At 40.2% G+C, this 14,205-nt stretch overlaps 1 non-coding gene across 1 annotated transcript; it reads right to left on the reverse strand.

Annotated features, from left to right (window-relative positions):
• Positions 1-2,109: 2,109 nt before the first annotated feature.
• On the reverse strand, positions 2,110-2,183 carry Trnat-cgu (transfer RNA threonine (anticodon CGU)). Its single transcript has one exon. It is a non-coding gene; the product is annotated as a tRNA-Thr (tRNA).
• Between the last annotated feature and the right edge of the window lie 12,022 nt (positions 2,184-14,205).

Below are 14,205 nucleotides of genomic sequence, written 5' to 3' on the forward strand. Positions count from 1 at the left end.
TTTTTATATTTTATTTTGAGGCAGGGTCTCACCTAGTTGCTTAGGACCTTGCTAAATTGTTGAGACTGACTTTCAACTTGCAGTCCTCATGCCTCAACCTCCTGAGCCACTGGGATAGGCTTGTACCACCACACCCTGCTTTCCTGTCTGTTTTCTAAGCTTATGAATACCATTGTTTTGTACTGAACACTAAGTGCTTTCCATGTTCGTAGTACCCCATTTGATCCTCACATCATTGCTATTAGATAAGTACAATGGCAATTGTACTTGCCCTACTAGGTAAGTACTACTATCATCTCTTATTTTATTTACTGTGTCCCAGTACTCTCACAGAGCCATGTAGGAGAATCAGGTTCCTAATCCTGGTGCTCCTGAGAACATATGGGTAGCCATTAGTCACAGCTAAGTATACTACTCAGTTACCCTCCAGTGCCATTCCATACTAGTTTGTTTTTTGTTGTAGTTGTTCTTTTATACTACTGGGTGTAGAACCCAGGGGCCTTTTACCCCATGCTACCTCCCCTGCTCTTTTTGTTTACTTTTGAGACAGTGTCTTGCTAAATTGCTGAGAGATGGCCTTGAACTTGTAGTCTCCTGCCTCAGCCTCCCATGTTGCTAGGTTTACAGGCATGAACCACCATACCTGGCTGCCCTACCCTTTACTGTTTCTCTATAGTCTATGAATCTACTGATATAAAAGGAAACACACACATAGACAAAATATATATAGTCCACAAGCTCGGGAGGATTTCTCTTCGTAGTTTTGAAGTGAAGTTGATACTTTAAGAATTTATATTCCTACAAACAGACCTAACAGCTGCCTCAGGGCTCTGGAATTGTGTCTGCCAGTGGAAAAGGCAGCCACCTTCAGTCATGTGCTTTCTGGCAGCACCCAGTCCATACCTCAAATTGCGGTTCAGCAAATAAAGGGAAGGCTCAGTAGCCAGCCAAAGCAGACAAATGAAGGGAACAGTAAGTCTTAATCTCAAAGAAGATAGAGAAGTACCTATCCTGATTTGCAATTTTGCAAATGCTAAAACTGAAAAGGGAAAAAGGAAATATATATATAGTTTTGTGAATAATAATGTTTTGAGAAGATCGTGGTGACAGTAGACATAGAGTCTGGGTACTGACAGCACATTTGGAAACATTTGGCCTATTGAATGGGAAAGGATGTGTTTCTAACCTCCAAAGCTCTCTTGAAATCAATGACCTTCAAACATCTTCGACCACGAACCATATTAAGAAATATGTTTTAAAAATTTCAGCCCAGTGGTGGCACACGGCTGAAATCCCAGTGACTCGGAATTCCAAGTCCAAGGCCAGCCTGGGCGAATTAGCAAGACCCTGTTTGAAAATAAATTTTAAAAGGGGGTAGGGGATGTAGGTCAGTGGTAGAGTGCTTGCCTAGCATGAGTGAGGGCCTGGGTTCAATACCCAGTACCAAAAAAAAAAAACCCCCAAAAAACAAAAACAATAAACCTTAACCCTTCAACTCTTCAACCCTGTTCTCTCTCTCTCTCTCTCTCTCTCTCTCTCTCTCTCTCTCTCCACACACACACACCACATAAATGCACTACCCAAAAACATTGCTTTAAATTATGTTATGCTATACCATTTTAAATTAAAAAAAAAAAAAACTTTTTTCATGGTGTTGGGGATTGAACCCAGAACCTCGAGCTTGCCAAGTATACATTCTAAGAACTCAGTTTGAACATTAACCCTCCAGCTTATGGAAAGTCATTGTCCCCGAAACCGTGTTCTCATGAAAAATGGTGACACGAGTCAGCTCAATACGTACAGGACAAATAACAGATTTTTCTTTCCTTTACAGCATTCTGATATGAGGAGCCATAATCCCTGCTGTCCTTCTTGAATGTAATCTTCAATTTCAAATCAGTAGAATTCAAAACACTTCGGAGGATCTCCCTCCGAATACTTGTAGTTACTCCCTTCTCTGCTGGCTCTTTACTGCCTGGAGTTTCCCCCTCCCTTTCAGCATCCCCAGACCTTCCCCCATCTCCCATGGGATCCCTTTGGCCTCCCTACCCATCCACACATCCCAGGACTTGTATGTAACAAACTTTTTTTTTTTTTTTTTTTTTTTTTTTGCGGTACTGGGGATTGAACCCAGGACCTTGTGCTTACGAGGCAAGCACTCTACCAACTGAGCTATAACTCCAGCCCTGTAACAAACATTTTTAAAAGCACCTGGTTCAGAGACATTCCATTCAGATTCCATTCTAAAATGGAATCCCTCCCCACCTGTTACTAGGTATAGCTTTGAGCAAACCTCTTCTCTCTGGGCCTCCCTTTGCTTCCTCACTCCTGAAATGATTTCTGCCCCTCCTCCCCCCAGTATTGGGGATTGAACTCAGGGTCTTATGCCTGCATGCTCTCTCTCATTGAACTACATCCCCCAACCCCTTCTCAACTCTGAAAGAAGGATAACATAGATCTCTTAAGATAGGTACTTAGATTGAAAGATTAACAGAGATAATGTAATATAATGAAATACTTAACACGGTCATTGACCTTTTCCTTTTTTTGCCTGGGGTGAGTTGAAGGCTCTACCCTAAGTCAGCCAGAACTAGGGAAACCACCCCTGCTACCAGTGCATCCTGACACCACCACTGATTCCAAAGGTGTGTTCTGTGGAACTCTACTCCAGTCATGGCCCAATACTCTGGGGTCCAAGAAAGTTTGCACTGTGGTGTTTCTCAGGAGGAGGATAAATGAATCTCAGGGAAAGAAGACCTTGAATATTCTCCCATGCCCTACCATTTATAACCCGTTTCATACTTATGATAAAGTAACACTTGTGTCCAGCTACAGTGGTGCAGGCTATAATTCCAGGTGCTCAGGAGACTGAGGCAGGAGGATCATACATTTGAGGCCAGCCTCAGCAATTTAGCAAGATCCTATCTCAAAATAAAAAATGAAAAGGACTGGGGACATAGCTCTGTGGTAGAGTGGTACTGGGGACTGAACCAAAAAAAAAAAAAAAAAAGGCAATACGAGTATTCATATGTTTTTGGAACTAGGAATGCAGACTTGCAAACTTTGGGTGAGAGGGCTATGAAAACAGATAATGAACAACATACAACAGCTGTTTTCTGTGGCTAAATGCCCTGAATTGCTTGCTTAGATAATATAATAAGACAAAAATGTGGCTAACCAGTGAGAGGTTAATGGAATTAGGTCTCAAATATGCTCCCCTTGAATGCCGTGCCATCTCACCTAATGAATGTGAAGCTGTGTGTTGGAAAGACCTTGAGAAACACATACAGAAATTAGGAAGTCAATTAGATACCAGCTGGACTCTTTAGAAATGTGATCTGTTCTAGGATCATTTTTGAACTGAGAACTTCCACTTTACTCCTGGAGACTTTCACTTCTTCTATTTTATCCGCCATGCCCAAGGTCTTGCAAATCTGTAAATAAGGTTTAGTGAGAATTGATGAGCCCTGGTTAAATAAGAATCCTGATAGTTCCAGGTTGCTTCGATGTGGTAGAAGTCAAACTCAGTTATCTTTTAGTTCAGCAATTCTCTGTCTACCAAGAGACCTTCTAGAACCTCTTCTCTGAGTTACTTCTCTTTGAAATCAGGCTTACTTTAGGGAATTTTTTAAAAAAACTATTGAGATGCAAAATTTTCATTTATGAGGAGAGTTGAAGGAAAAAAGAGAAGGTATTTTTCTCCCTAGATTTGGCTCTTTCCAGTAAGGAAAAACTAGGCTACCAGATAAATAATCTTGTCTCAGATCAGGCTTTTAAAATAAAAATAATTATAAGCCAGGTGAGGTGGTGCACTTCTGTAATCCCAGCTACTCAGGCAGGAGGCTGAGGCATGAAGATTGCAAATTTGAGGCCAGATTGGGCAACTTAGACCCTGTCTGAAAACAAAAAGAGCTGGGGATATAACTCAGATGGTAGAGTGCTTGCCTCACATGCACAAGGCCCTGGGTTCAATCCCCAGCACCACACACACACACACACAAACTGGGGGTATAGCTCAGTGGTAGAACACCACTAGGTTCGATCCTTAGTACCTCCAAAAGAGTAGCTTTCGGAACCAGAAAGTGGTAAATAGTGTACAATTTACTAGTGATGGCCTCCAGTAAACCTTTATGAATGGAACAATTTGTGGAAATATTTGGTTCCTTCCCTCTTTAAGCCACGATAACTCTTTTAGGAGCTAATGCCCTTGAACATAAAGCTCCAGTTGCAGTCCTCTCCTCATCCTTCTAGAATGTGTTTTCTTGGACTTTTGGCCCTTAGTAGGACATTTTCTAATCCCTTACAACTCAAGATTTAGTAGCCCCACATGCCATATTCTAGAGGAAGGACTGTGTTAATGGAAATAAAAATTCTGAAGCATAATCCATTCCAGGTAACATATTATTTAGACCTACCAAAACTATACTTCTAGGTATTGAGGACATGAGGAACCTTATAAAAGATACTCTCTCTAAGAACTTGGAGGATAACTGAACAACCAAAACTTACACTTACCAGATATGGTGGTGCATGCCTGGAACCCCAGCTGCTTGGGAGGCTGAGGCAGGAGGTTGCAATTTTGAGACCAGCCAGGGCAACATAGCAAGACCCTGAATCAAAATAAAAAATAAAAAGGGTTAGAGATGTGACTCAGTGGTAGAGCACCCCTGTAAAGTCCCCATGGGGTCACACACACACACACACACACACACACACACACACAAATGATAAGTAGTAATAAAGTGCTATAACAGAGAGTAGAGTCATTCTTTGGTATTCTCAGAGGATTGGTTCCAGGACCCTTGAAAATACCAAAATCTATGGATGTTCAAGTCCCTTATGTAAAATAACAGAATTTGCATATAACCTATATACATCCTCTTGTGTACTTATTTACTTTATTTATTTATGCTGGGAATTGAACCCTGGGCTCTGTTCACGCTAAGCACATTTTATCACTATACTCTCAGCCCTTCTCCCATCACCTCTAGATTCGTTTAATGCCTAATACAATGTAAATGATATGTAAATAGCTATTATGCTAGATTGGGAAATAATCAAAAATCCATACATGTTCAGTGTAGACACAACTTTATTTTAGAATATTTTCAATTCAAGGTTGGTTGAATCCATGTGTGAAGAACCCATGGATACGGAGGACCAAGTGCATGAGGTGGTTTTGTTGCTGAGGATTGAACACAGGGATGTTTTACCACTGAGCTGTAAACCTGAGCCCTTCTTATTGTTTTCTCCTTTTGTTTTGTTGGTACTAGGGATTGAACCCAGTCAGGTTTTACCACTGAGCTACATCCCCAGTCCTTTTTATTTTTTATTTTTTATTTGGAGACAGGGTCTCACTAAGTTGCCTAAATTGGCCTTGAACATGTGATCCTCCTGCCCCAGCCACCAAAGTTGCTAGAATTACAGACATGTGTACACCCAGTGCCCCACCCAACTGTATATGTTAAGTGTCAAGTAAGTGTTATTGTTCAGTGAGCCCTGTGAGAATTCGTGGGGTCATGGAACTGGAGGTAGAGTACCTTCAATGCCTCACCTGGGCACTCAGATTTGTTTGGGTGACTTTTGATTCTGTGCTCCTGGGAGAGCACAACAAATAGTTATTCTCACATATAATAAAGTTTAATTTTACTAGTGGAAAATGAGTATCATTTCTACGTTGTCTAAAATTAAAGATATGAGTGGATCTTCATGAAGAATAACCTATTAAATTGGGTCTATACCACTATTTCTGAGGTCTTCCAATCATACTTTTTTTTTAACTTGTTAATTCCTTTCAAATAATCATTAGCACTGAAGTTATGGAATTTATGGATGTCATGTGCATGGCAGCACTATCCATAATAGCCAAGATAGGGAATCAACTGAGGTGTCCATCAGTGGGTGAATGGATAAAGAAAATGTGGTACATTTACATGATGGAATATTATTCAGCCCTAAAGATGTGAAATCCTGTCATTTACAGCAATGTAGAAGAAACTAGAGTTCATTATATTAAGTGAAATAAGCCAGACACAGAAAGACAAACACCAGGAAGCCAAGAGAATCATGTAGAATACTTAACTCTTATGGATCATTGATCTTTTAAGAAATTCCAGGGGTGGGGATATAGCTCAATTGGTAGAGTGCCTGCCTTGCATGCACAAGGCCCTGGGTTCAATCCCTACCACCACCAAAAAAAAAAAAAAAAGAAAGAAAGAAATTCCAGTCATCTTTATCCAGGTCAGATCAGGTTTGAAGAGTCCTCAGGAAGGCTCTAGAAAAGGCCTTATTGGCATTATGTGTGACAATTGGCACCCTGATTCCATGTATTGATTATTGGACAAGAATAATGATACTATTGTGAGTCTTTAGGTGAAGTAGCCTCACTATACAGAGCAAATGCTTGCAGGAACCAAGTAGTGTTTAAGTATTTATTTATAACAAAAGAATCCTATCTCGTATGACATGATTGAGTGAAGAACACCAGCTCCTCTTGTACAGCCCAGTATTTGCAAATAAGTGTTTTCGTTGTGTTTGTTTTGTTTTTGTGCGAGGGATAGAACCCGGGGCCTTGTGCAGTACCACTGAGTTATGCCCCCTGAAATTATGTGCTATGTGGGGTATTCTGCTGTAAAACAGTAAAACAGGTTGGGTGTGGTGGTGCACACCTAAAATTCCAGCAACTCCAGAGACTGAGGCAGGTTAATTTCAAGTCAAAACCAGCCTCAGAAACTTGGTGGAGGTCAAGTCTTAAATAAAAAGAACTAGGGATATAGCTCAGTGGCAAAGTGCTCCTGGGTTCAATCCAAAAAAAAAAAGAGAAAAAAATACAATGAAACAGGACACAGACCACTTGGGAAAAAGTAAAGACAAATACTTTATGTTCTTGCTCATATGTGGAAGCTAAAAAGTTGATATCATAGAAATAGAAGTAGAAAGTAGACTAGTGGTAATAGTGAAAGGAAGGGGAAAGTGAGGAGAGGCAAAGGGTGGTGGTGTGGTCTAGATCTGGAATGTCCCTAAGGACTCATTTGTTGAAGTCTTGGTCCCCAGCTTTGCCTTGTAGGGAGGAGGGGGAGACTTTGAGAAGTGGTGTCCATTTGAAGGAAGTTAGGACACTGGCAGCATGGTCTTGAAGAGAATACTGGGAACCCTACCTCCTCCTCTCTTTCTCTCTCTCTCTTTGCTTCCCAGCTGCCCTGAAATGAAGAGGTTTCCTCCTCTGTGTATTTCCACCATGATGTACTGCCTTACCATAGGCCCAAAGCAACAGGGCCAAGCACACATGTACTGAAACTATTGAGTCCAAACCCTTCTTCCTTGTGAATTGTTTTCTCTGGTATTTTGTCACAGCAATGGAAAGCTGATTAACACAGGAGGTTTGAAAATGGGTATCAAAATGCAGGTACATAGGATGAATAAATTCTAATGTTCTATAGTGTAGTTAGGTAACTGTAGTTCAAAACAATTTATTGTATGTTTTATTTGTGTGTGTGTGTGTGTGTGTATGTGTGTGTGTGTGTGTTTGTGGTACTAGAGATGCTGGGCAAGGAGAGCTCTCTACCACTGAGCTACATCTCTGGCCCCTATTAAATAGTTTATAAGGAACTAGAAGATAGGAGTTCAAAGGTTCCCAGCACAAAGAAATGATGTTTAAGGAGTTGCAAACACTAATTACCCTCCTTTAATCATTATACTTTTTAGGTGTATTGAATTATCACACTGTCCCTAATAAATATGTACAACTATTATATATTGGTTGAAAATTGCCAAGGAGATGGAAATTTTAATCTAAAAATTCATTTTTTGTTTTATTTATTTTTGGCACAAGGGACCGAACCCAGGAGTGCTTTTCCACTGAGCCACATCCCCAGTCCTCTTTTTTTAAAAATATTTTTATTTTGAGGTTGTATCTCCCCATATTGCTGAGGATCCTCCTGCCTCAGTCTACCTAGTCACTGGAATTATAAATATGTGTCACCATGTCTGGCTTAACTTAAAAATTTTGTCTATGAACTTAATTTGGTCTGCAGTAGGTGAGGGACGTGGGCAGGGAAGTCTGTTAGTACTCAAATTTAGCAATAAATTGCTTTGGCCCAGCCCCTGAAATAGAAACCCTAGAATTTTTTGGAGCATATTTTGGGGACCATTTTCAGACTAAAGGAGATGTCCGAGGAGGAATTTCAGGCTCCTTGCACCTTTAGAGTTGTCATTGTTGTTTTCATTTTGTCCCCCAACCTCATAGCTGGTAACTGCGGAGCCACCCTAGAGTCACCACCCCTTAGCCCCCAGGTACTAGAGGCTGGGCCCAAGGGCTACTCTACCACTGAGCTACATCCCAAGCTCTGTTTTAAATTTTGAGACATGATCTCACTAAGCTACCCAGGGTGCTTCAAATTTACAGTCCTCCTGCCTCAGCCTCCTGGGATTCCAGGTATGCACCTGTAATCATTCCTAACCAGGATGCATGCCCCAGTCAGATAGATGGTTGACTACCACTTTGAGCCTAACCTCTGAGTTTAACAGGAGAAGATAGATTTAAAGACGTTTTGTCTGGAATGTTAGGAGCTCCTGTTACCCAGGGGGATTAGAAAAGCCCTGGAAAGAGCTGTCTCTTGAGCTCATGGAGGATGAAAGCAACAAGATATTAAGTAGCACATTTTGGATGGAAATGTGTGTGTGTGTGTGTGTGTGTGTGTGTGTATGCATCAAACCTAGAACCTCATGCCTCATGCTTGCTAAGCACAAACTACAGCTGAGCTGTTCTCCCGGCCCTAGCACTTTGGAATAGGACAAGATTTGTATCCAGTATCTGCTCTGATTATTATCTGGAATCAGTTTTCGTCACTCCTAATCATTAAGGAAATCAAAACAACTTGAAACAAGACTCACTCTTTCTAAGGGCCTCTCAGACTCTTGGATTTTGTTTGGTTGAGGAAATGTGGGCTTGACCACAAGGTGTCAGAAGATGTGCCTGATGGCAGAAAAGGGAATTCCTTCCTACCCTCTTTCCCAGTCACAATCCCCGGTCCTTTTTATTTTTATTTTTGAGACAGGTTCTCACTAATTTGTAGAGACTGGCCTCAAACTTGCAATCCTCCTGCCTCAGTCTCTGCAATTACAGGCAAGCCCACTGTGCCTGGAAAACTTTTTTTGTACTGAGAATGGAAGCCAGGGGTGCTTTACCACTCAGCTACATCCCCAGTTCTTCTTCTTCTTCTTCTTCTTCTTCTTCTTCTTATTATTATTATTATTATTATTATTATTATTTTCATTTTGAGACAAGATCTACCTAAGTTGTTCAGGGCCTTACTAAGTTGTTGAGGCTGGCCTGAAGCTTGTATTCCTCCTTCCTCAGTCTTCTGAGTTGCTACAGTGTGCCAGCCTGGTTCCAGCAAAAATACTTCCAAAGGTCTTTCAGAAAATTCATGCCAAAGATATTTTTACTAATAGTGGATGAATTTGCTCATTTTCCTGATTTTTTGTGCCAGAACTGTAGTATGCTTATTTTTGGTTTAAAAAAAAAAGCCAATTGAAAAGGTTAAAAATGACATAACATTTTTGTTTTAATAAATATTTTATATTCACTTTTCATCTATATTGGCAATTGTACTTTCTTTAGGAATTACCCATTCGTGTGGTTGCTCATTTTTCTACAGGTGAGTCACGGTTTTCCGAATGCCTTTTAACTTTGTATATTAGTAGTATTGCTATATTTGATCATATATACTGATTTTTCATTTTAATTTTGCATGAAATTGTTTTGACATGCTGAAATATTTAATATTTACGTAGTCAGATCTGTAATACGTTTTTTTTCCCCTTTGATTTTAAACCTCTAAAGTTCTCTATCTTGTGAATAGATTTTTTTAAGGTACCTCTATTTTCTGTTCTTTTAAGGCTTTCCTCCTTACATTTGTGCCTTCATAATCTCTCTCTGCAATGTCATGAACCTCCTTGGTGAAGAGCTCGTGCCTGGCCAGACCACCAAGCTCACTGTGCCCCTAGTCCTCTCCTTCTGCTCTCCTCCAGCTCCTCTCAACTTTTCATAGTGGTTCCTTGCATTTGCACAGTCTCTTATGTAAGTATTTCTTAAACTAGTGTGTGCTTAAAAAGTCATCTGGGGAAATTCAGTGGGAGAGCCCTTGGCTAACCTGTGCAAGGTCCTGGGTTTGATCCCCAGTACTACAAACAAAACAAAACAAAAACTATCTGAGGAATATCTTTTAAAAATGTAGCTGTCGGCTGGGCATGGTGGCGCTTGCCTGTAATCGCAGAGATTTGGGAAGCTGAGGCAGGAGGATTGAAGGTTTGAGGCCAGCCTCTGCATCTTAGTGAGACCCTGTCTCAAAAATAAAAAGGACTGGGGGTGTGGTTCAGTGGTAAAGCACCCCTGGTTTCATTCCCCGGTACCCCCCCCCCCAAAAAAAAAAAAAAGTTTAAAAATACTCTTACTTTTCAAAGCAATTCTGCTGGGGTTGGGGGTGTAGCTCAGTGTTAAATCACTTGCCTGGCAATGCTTGAAAGCATTTCTGCTTCCAAGAACTCTGTGTGTGTATGTGTGTGGTGCTGGGGTCCAGCCCAGGTCTTCACACATGCTAGGTGAGTGCTTTACCACTGAGCTGTACTCCCAGCCCTAAGAACTTATATTTAACATCTATGTAAAAGATATTATTTTCAGTTTTATTGGTAATATCAACAAACCGGAGACAGTTTGAATGTCCAACAGCAGTGATTTGATTAAATAAATTATGGAAGTCACAGAAAGCCTTTATAAAAATTCGTTTTAATAAAAGTCTTCTAAATGCCTAGCAATAACAGAAATGAATGAAAGTAGGCTGGATATAAAGTGGAGACACGGAGAGAGGAATTATTTCACTTTTTTTCTTAATTCTACCATTTAAAAATAAAAGGCAGAGTAAGTGAAATTGTAAATAGCAACTAACAATCTTGAATGGAGAACAATAGGGAGTGGTGGAGACTGCAGTGAAGGCCACAGGCCATATCACAGAATCCTCTGTTCCTCAGCTCCACACGGTTGAACACTGTGAACCAATCAAAAGTATTCATTGGCCACCACATTATAACCTTTGCTTTAAAATTTTGATTGGCAAGAAAATGTTTAATTGAAAAAAGTAGATTACATAATAGTATATAGATTATGATATTGAACTGAATAATTGAAAACTTGTATTTCCACGTGTGTATACTTTTTATTTGTTTGTTTGTTTTTAGAAATGCCTCCTAAGGGGCTGGGGTTGTAGCACTTGCCTAGCACATGTGAGGCACTGGGTTTGATCCCCAGCACCACATAAACAAACAAACAAAATAAAGGTATTGTATCCATCTAAAAATAAAAATATTAAAAAAGAGAGGTACATCTTATTTCCTGGTAGGAAATAAAACAAAATGTGGTTTTAAGTGAGTCTTATGATCATAATTTGTTTTAATTCTTTTCTTTACTACTCTCTGCATCTTGCTTATTTTCCATTTAATACTTATATATATTTTAAAAGAAACAAAACAATAAAAGTTGATTTTGAGAACAGCTCGTCTCAATCCCACCCCAAAGGACATTCATTCCTTCCTGGAAAAAAAAAAAGCACTGGAGTCCTGTCTAGCTGTACAATTATCAACTCTTGACCTGGAGCCAGGTCCGGAGGCTGGTTATTTTTAAAGATGATTATTATTATTATTTTTCAGTGCTGGAGAGCAAGGCAAGTGCTCCACCAACGAGCTAAGCCCCAGACCTTTACTTTTTCAAAATGCTTACTGGTTTTGGTAACCTATGCTCATTGTCACTGCCAAGAAGTTTACAAAGTGTAGGTCAGTGAATTTCAGCATTATAAGTTTCATGGGGCAGGGAATTATTTCTTCATCATTATAGAAGGGCACTTTAATCCAGACAAGTATATAAACATATAGTGTTAACTGCAGACTCGGCAGCCCTTATTCGTTGAAATAGTAAGCTATACTTCAGTTGTTCAAATGTCCAGAGAAAGACAGTTATGAAAAAGTTGCTGTTCACAGAGGTACCTGGGCAGTCTTTTTTTTTTTTTTATTGTAAACAAATGGGATACATGTTGTTTCTGTTTGTACATGGAGTAAAGGCATACCATTTGTGTAATCATAAATTTACATAGGGTAATGCTGTTTGGTTCATTCTGTTATTTTTTCCTTGCCCCCCATCCCTCCCACCCCTCTTTTCCCTCTATACAGTCCTTCCTTCCTCCATTCTTGCCCCCCCTCCTTAACCCTAACTCTAACCCTAACACTAACCCCTCCCACCCCCCATTATATGTCATCATCCGCTCATCAGCGAGATCATTCGTCCTTTGGTTTTTTGACTGGGCAGTCTTAAACACTGATAAGTTGGCTGTTTTCCCCATTGCTTGAGAGCAGTCACCAATTCATACTTTGGAAGTTAAGCCAACACATTTCTGAATGCAAATAGAGTTAGAAACTTATGAGTGCTTTTATTTCCTTCTCAGGCTTAGCTAGCAAAATGGATTGCTTTGCAATCGTGCAGGGGGTGAAGAGAATAGGGGAGAAAATAAGAAAATAATGTGTGGGTTTGTGTGCCAGTGATTTGGGCATAGGATGATTTTTTTTTTTTTCTTTAATGAAAAGTGGGAACTTACTGGGCGATCACAGTTGGCTTCAGCAGCCTCTGAAAGCTGGCCTTGTCAGACAGCACCCTAGATAGAGGACCCATTGTTTTCTAAATCTGAAGTTATCATTCTTCCCTTCATCCTTTCTTTTGGATCTTTTAGTGTTTGCTTAATCAGAATATTTTAATCCCTACTGTGGTGACTTGATGTAATTTATCTCCTTAAGCCTCTCCTATTTTCTTCTGTTTACATGACTAATATTATTGTGTTTTATAGAGCTTATACCAACAAGCCGCTCCTTTGTCCCATTGTTTCAGCTCTAGGCCAAAAATCAACAAATGAAGTTTTATCTCTCCGATCTTGGACCTCACCTACTTGTCATTCAGTTTGTATGGATTGCATGAAGAGCATGTTCCTTTGAAAACAAAGCAAGGATTCATTTTTATGGCTGTAAAACAAACAGTTACCTTTCTGGAAAGGTCCTGGTCATCCCTTTTTATGAGTATAGACTGGCAAAGACTCACCTCAGGAAGGGAAAAAAGTAAATACTTCCTTATGGGCTGAAGCCCAAGGTCCCCTAGCAGTACTGCTCTAATCCCTAACTTGCCTTTCTTTCATAGCACATAGACTATTCTAGAAGCAGAGAAACTGCACACTAGAAGGAACCTGTGAGGGCAGTCTCCTCCACACCGCTTTAGCAAGACCACACCCAAGCCAGATTGAGTCAGACAAGAGAATTCATCTTGTTTTTAAGCCCATATAAAGCATGCTGGACTCGGTGGCACACACCTGTAACCCCAGCTGCCTCAGGAGGCTGAGACAGGAGGATTACAAGTTTGAGGCCAGCCTGGGAAACCTGGTGAGACCCTGTCTCAAAATAAAAAATAAAAAGGGCTGGAGGTGTGACTCAGCGGCCCAGCACCCCCATGTTCTCCATTACCACAAAAACAGACAAAAAACCAAAACAAAACAAATAAACAAACAAACAAAACCCCAACCATTTCTCCTTCTTTGAAATAGTCATCTAGTTGAAATACTATGTCAGAAAAAATTTCTCAGAACACCTCATAAAAGCTTTACTGGTAATTTCTTCCATTACTGTTTCTTTTGAAATTAAAAATAGCCCATTGTCAGTCATCCTCAGGGAATGAACAACTTTTTTTTTTTTTTTTTTGGTGGTACTGGGGATTGAACCCAGGGCCTGACACATTCTAGGCAAGTGCTGTACCATTGAGTTCCATCCTCAGCCCTTCAACAATTTAATGAGCAATAACTTCTGTAAGGCACTATTTCTTAAACATTCAGTGTGCATCAGAATCACCTGGAGCACTTATTAAAAAACAGAATGCTGAACCCTACCCTGAGAGTTTTCAGAGGTCAGAGAAGTGCTGGAGGTTTGCATTGCTTAGCAAGTTCCCAGGTGATGCTGATGATATTGATGTTGGATCTGGGACCCCACTTTTAGAACTGCTGATATCAAGTCCAGTGGTAGGAGAATTCCAAAAGATAGAAATATGAGATACTTAAGAGGCAAAAGCAAGTGGAGTTAACAAGTTGAACAATTTAACATTCATAAGGAAAGTGGGGCATAATA

Source organism: Sciurus carolinensis, chromosome 14 (genome assembly GCF_902686445.1).
Source record: "Sciurus carolinensis chromosome 14, mSciCar1.2, whole genome shotgun sequence".
Taxonomy (NCBI): domain Eukaryota; kingdom Metazoa; phylum Chordata; class Mammalia; order Rodentia; family Sciuridae; genus Sciurus; species Sciurus carolinensis.